The sequence below is a fragment of the Nicotiana tabacum genome, chromosome 6, assembly GCF_000715075.1.
Source record: "Nicotiana tabacum cultivar K326 chromosome 6, ASM71507v2, whole genome shotgun sequence".
NCBI lineage: Eukaryota > Viridiplantae > Streptophyta > Magnoliopsida > Solanales > Solanaceae > Nicotiana > Nicotiana tabacum.
In genome coordinates this window covers 186,104,962-186,110,961 of record NC_134085.1, presented here as the reverse complement: position 1 = coordinate 186,110,961, position 6,000 = coordinate 186,104,962, and positions in this window count along the sequence as shown.

Genomic DNA, 6,000 nt, shown 5'->3' with positions numbered 1-6,000 from the left:
CCTCATCAAACTCTACCTGAGGCTCCGCCGCTGGTGCTACTGCTCGAGCTCTGGGCGGAGCCCTGCCCCTACCTCGGCCTCTAATATGGCCTCGGCATCGTCCTCTACCCCTTGTAGGAGCTGTTGATCAGCTGATAAAGCGATACGTGTTCTCGCCATCTACGAAGGTACAAGAGTAGAGAGTTTAATTAGCATTGAGAGATCAAATCGCACGATCGAGAAGAATAGAAGTAAAATTGTTCCTAACTCGGTAGCCTCTGGGGATAAGCACAGACGTCTCCGTACCGATCCCTCAGACTCTACTAAGCTTGTTCGTGAATTGTGAGACCTAGGCAACCTAGTGCTCTAATACCAACTTGTCACGACCTGGATTTCCCATCGTCGGGACCGTGATGACGCCTAACATCGTACTCGCTGGTGTCACAATCCACGAACATTCTAGGAATATCTACAAGTAATGGTCTAAAAGAAAAGTACATCTATCTCGAAAGAAAATAAAATAGAAATGCAGCACATAGGTGCGGACGCCTGCAGGACTACCTTGGGTCTCCTAGGTGAAAGCTTGCAACCGACCTCTCGATCAGCCACAATCAGCTCCAAAATCTGCACAGAAAGTGCAGAATGCAGTATCAGTACAACAACCCCATGTACTGGTAAGTGTCGAGCCTAACCTCGACGAGGTAGTGACGAGGCTAAGGCGGGGCATTTACAACATAACCTGCATATAGTATATAATAAGGCAAAAAGGAAATACGAAATGAAATGGAACAACAACTTGCAATAAGATAATTACATAACTCAATTCTTGCCAGTACTCAGCTATAACCAATCCTAAGAAAGTTACAGTGCTACGGAATAGAATCACAACAGAGGAAAAATACATAAACAACAAAATGATGAGGCATACATCCCGATCCCACCATATAATCAATAACAATATGAACATTCACCCTTATTACTCCTTGTTGCAGCGTGCAACCTGATCCCACCAGTCCACCCTTATTACTCCTCAATATATCACCCTTATCCTCATGTTGTGGCGTGCAACCCGATCCCACCAGTCCACCCTTATTACTCCTTGTTGCGACACACAACCCGATCCCACCATGTCAGTACCAATCACACAATAAGAACAAGTATTTCACGATTTAGCTCAAACCCTCCACAATATTTATTCCTCAACCAAATCAAACAGAAATCTATACAATTATGAAATCTCCTCAATTATTACTACACAACAAGACCAAACAAAATGTATCATGAAACACCAATAAATCAGCTTAAGCCAATAACGTAATACAATGAAACGACGGAACAATTAATACCTTCAATAAAGAAAACAACATCTAACAAGAAGCAAATAGACATGGAAGCATCAATAAGCACATAACAGTTAAGACAGGAAGACAATAAATTAGAAACGGCGAATGGAACAGGCTAAATAAATAATTTGGCAGCGCATAGGTACTCGTCACCACACCTATACGTCACGCGCATGGAATTTCACATATCAATTAAGTCGGGGATCCCTAATCCCTCGAGTCAAGGTCAGACCAAATACTTACCTCAATCCAACGGCCAATTCAAAGCTCAATTACCATTTTACCTCTCGATTCCACCTCCAGTCCACTCGTATCTAGTCATAATTAACTTAATAACATTAATTATTTCTAAAGAAATTAATTCCAATGCATAATTATAGATTTCCTAATATTTTTTTCAAAAAGTCAAAAACCGACCCCGAGCCCGCTTGGTCAAAACCCGATTACCCATTCACTCTCGAGCCTAGATATACAATTGGTTTTGGAATCCGGCCTCAATTTGAGGTCTAAATCCCCAAATTTCAAAATTCTTAAGTTTTACCCAAAAATTCCCAATTCCACCATGAAAAACCCTAGATTCTATGATGAAATCTTGTGAAAAAAAGTAAAAGATTGAAAGAAATGAGTTAAGAATCATTTACCTATGATTTGGGGAAGAACTAGCCTTTGAAAAATCGCCTCTTGAAGTTTAGATTTTGAAAAATGGGAGAATGAATGAAAAATCCCGTCCAAGTCCAAAGTTATCAGCTGCGGATGTCACATTTGCGACCTAAGCTTCGCAATTGTGAAGCTCGCAAATGCGAAGAACCATCGCAAATTCAAGGTCCTCCACACCCTGCTGCCTTCGCAATTGCGATCCGGAACCTTTTTGTTGTCTTTTTGGTGTTAAAAAAGTTACATTTATATATATAACGCCAAAACACACCACGCTATACCTTAATGGTAACTTTTGCCGTTAAGGTATAGCGTGGTGTGTTTTCGCGTTAAATATACTGAATTTACTGACACATATATAGAGTACTGCATTTTTATGCTATATATAGCGTACAAATACAGCGCACTATACCCCTAATTAAATAATCCCCTTCGTCTTCTTCCCCGACCAGAACGTTCCTTCCCCCATTTTTTTACTTTGAAGAATTTTCTGGTCCCCCCTCCCAGCGTCTTCTTTAAAAAAAATTGCGGGCCCCACCAGTCACACAAACCGTTAAGAACGTAGGTCCCCCATCGTAGTAGAGCATCGTGTTGTTGTGGTTTCACTCTTTCGGACTCAAATTTTCACACAAAACACTACATCGAGGTATTTCAATTTATTTTATGTCGAAATTTATATAATAATACATATTTATTAGTTGATTGAATGTGTTTCCATGTCGTTTTGTGTTTTATTTGCGAAACTAGTATGTTATATTTATCCTGACTTAGATATTAGTGTTCTAAAAAATATGTAAAATTGAAAAATAATTTTTTCTGTTAATATCAAGATTTAGATATTACTGTTTCCATACCGGTTTGTATTTTATTTTTGCGAAACTAGTATGTTATATGTATTATGTTATGTGATTAAAATGTATTTGTTGTTTATATTTAGTTTAGATTATTTATTAGCGTAGTAAATTGTAGAACCTTTTAGCGTGGTAAACTGTAGATTATTTTAGCGTAGAATCCCTGTAGTTTAAGTATGCTTATATTTGTAGATGAAAATATATACTTTGTACAATTAAATAATTAAAAATTAAGAATTTAAATTCTAAAACAAACACACACAAAATTATCAAAATATTGAATTTGACACACATCATTACTCATCATAGTTTGGTGCTACTGGGCCTCAAATATAGAGCCTAGAACCCAATAGGTATATATATATTGTGAATGGGAGTTAGAATATTTTGTGAATGGATTTTCCTAGAATCCTAACTCGTTTATATAGGAAATGTGCGAGCCCAGGGATTGATACATTCACTTATTGGTGGGCCCATAATAAAGGGTATAGCGCGCTGTATTTGTACGCTATATATAGCGTAAAAATACAGCACGTTATACCTGTGTCAGTAAATGTCAATATATATAACGTGAAAACACACCACGCTATACCTTAACGGCAAAAGTTACTGTTAAGGTATAGTTGGTGTTATATATATAAATGTAACTTTTTTTACACTTATTTACGTGTCTTTTGTCCAAAAAGACAACAAAAAGGTTCTGGACTCCAATTGCGAAGGTAATCTTCGCAATTGCGAATAGGAACCTCCGCAAATGCGTCAAAATGATCGCATTTGCGATTACTACCCCTCCCCACTTAACATCGCAAATGCGAAGACTGCTTGGCCCAGCTTTTAATCGCAATTGCGATGGAAGCCTCGCAAATGCGGAACCTGCATGGTTCGTAATTGAGATGCCTGACCTCGCAAATGCGAGATCAGAGGCCTGCAACAAGTTTAGCAATACGAGCAATTTTTTCCTAAGTTCCAAAACAATCCGTAGTCTATCCGAAACTCACAAGATCCCTCGGGGCTCTAAATCAAATATGCACACAAGTCTTAAAACATTATACGAACTTGCTCATGCGATCAAATCGCCAAAATAATACCTAGAACTATGAATTTAGCACCAAATTGCATAAAATTTTCAAGATAGTTTCAAAACTTCTATTTTCTCAACCAAAGGTCCGAATCACGTCAAATCAATTCTGTTTTTCCCCAAATTTCACATATAAGGTTTAAATATCATAACGGACCTGTACCGGGCTCCGGAACCAAAATACGGGTCTGATACCAACAAGATCAATCCTTCAAATTATTACATTTTCAGTCTTATCAATTTCCTTCAAAAAATTCATTTCTCAGGATAAGGAGTTCGAAATTTGATTCCGGGCATGCGCCCAGGTCCTATATTTTACTACGGACCCTCCGGATCGTCGGAATACGGGTCCGGATTCGTTTACCCAAAACGTTGATCGAAGTCAACAAAAGTTAACTTTTTAGGCCAAAAATCATCATTTCATAAATTTTTCACATAAGGGCTTTCCGGATACATGTTTCGATTGTGCACGCAAATTGAGAAGAGGTAAAAATGAGATTTTAAGGTCTCGAGACACGGATTCGAGTTCTAAAACAGAAGATGACCCTTTGGGTCATCACAACAAGTAACTTGAATTGAAAATAATAAAGTTTTCTACATGGAGGAACAAAAATGATGACTAACTTACAATTTGAACTTTGAGCTTGTTGCTATGAAGGAGAATAAACTTCTCTTTGTATTTGTAAAAAAAATGACTATTCATTACTTTTGGGAGATAGTAGCAGGCTAGCGAACAAGATAAAAAATTGAAAAAGACCATAAATTAAGGCTTATATCAATAAAAAGGGTCTTAACTTTTAAATTTAATATTTCAATTCCTTTTTAAATTTTTTGAGTAATTACAAACTAACATTTGAGAACTTGGGTATTATATGAAGGACTTATTCAGCAAAACTTCTTTTAATTTGGAAAAGACTCTATGGCTTACGCCTCGCTACAAAAATGCGTCTCAAACGCTCGAGCACTCCCCCAATTGCTGGGCGTACGCCTCTTGAGACTTTCGCCCCACACCATCGTCTCGGGGCATTTTTGATGCGCCTCGCCCCGAAAATGCCTTTTAAAACACCTCCAAAAATAAATCAAGAATAGCAACAATAACAACAGCAATAATAATCCCAATATATTCCCCAATATAGCACAAATTACAAATATTACCCCTCCAAGTCTTAGATCTCCTTAAATGTTTTTTTTCCTTTTATAATTCCCGTCAAAATTAACATTCATAGATTATTATCAAACCAAACAAATTGTATAAGATTGTGAACTTTAGTTCACTAGATTAAGGTACGTCTGTTGCATAATGCATATCTTTTCTCACTACATATTCACGTTTTTATGCAATAACTTCAGCCAGATAATTTATATTTACTCATTATGAGTATGCAATTTTAAGAGAGTAAAGATCAAACGATAAAAATATACAAGATATATGCAAGAAGGAAATACATGTCAAACCACCCATGAACTGAAATTATAGAATACAAGAACAACCTAAAAATTTATGAACAAACTTCTAGTAATACACATGTTTTCTTACTGCATATTCACATTTTAATGTAATAATCTCAGCTCAGCAGTATATATTTGCCTATTGTAATTTTGTAATATAAGAAGAATAAGAAGAAATAATGAAACATACAATATTTAATCAAAAAGAAAATCAATATTCGAATTTTTCAAACAATAGTAGTCGAAACTTTATAGAAGGAACTTGAACAACCTGTACAAATTTTATGAACATATTTTATCTCAATGGGCTAAAGTTTATCTTTATAAATATTTGGCCGAATACATAACATAAACTTGTACCGATATTCCATTTAAACACATAAACTAAGCCTACAACCTATGCTTAAACTGTGTCTATTGAACACATATATTACATAATCCTAAGAAACTAAAGGAGCGTGAATGCTACTCGTTCTGACGTGGCAAACTACACCAATGATAAAATGACATGTCAGCAAAAAAGAAAGTCAAAATGTTTAAAAGCAAAACTAAAAGAAAAAAGAATTGACTGGAAAAGTTTCCAGCAAAGTTTCACCTTTACGGCGAAGTCCGTTCAGTCACAAATCTTGGGTTTGGTGGACAACAA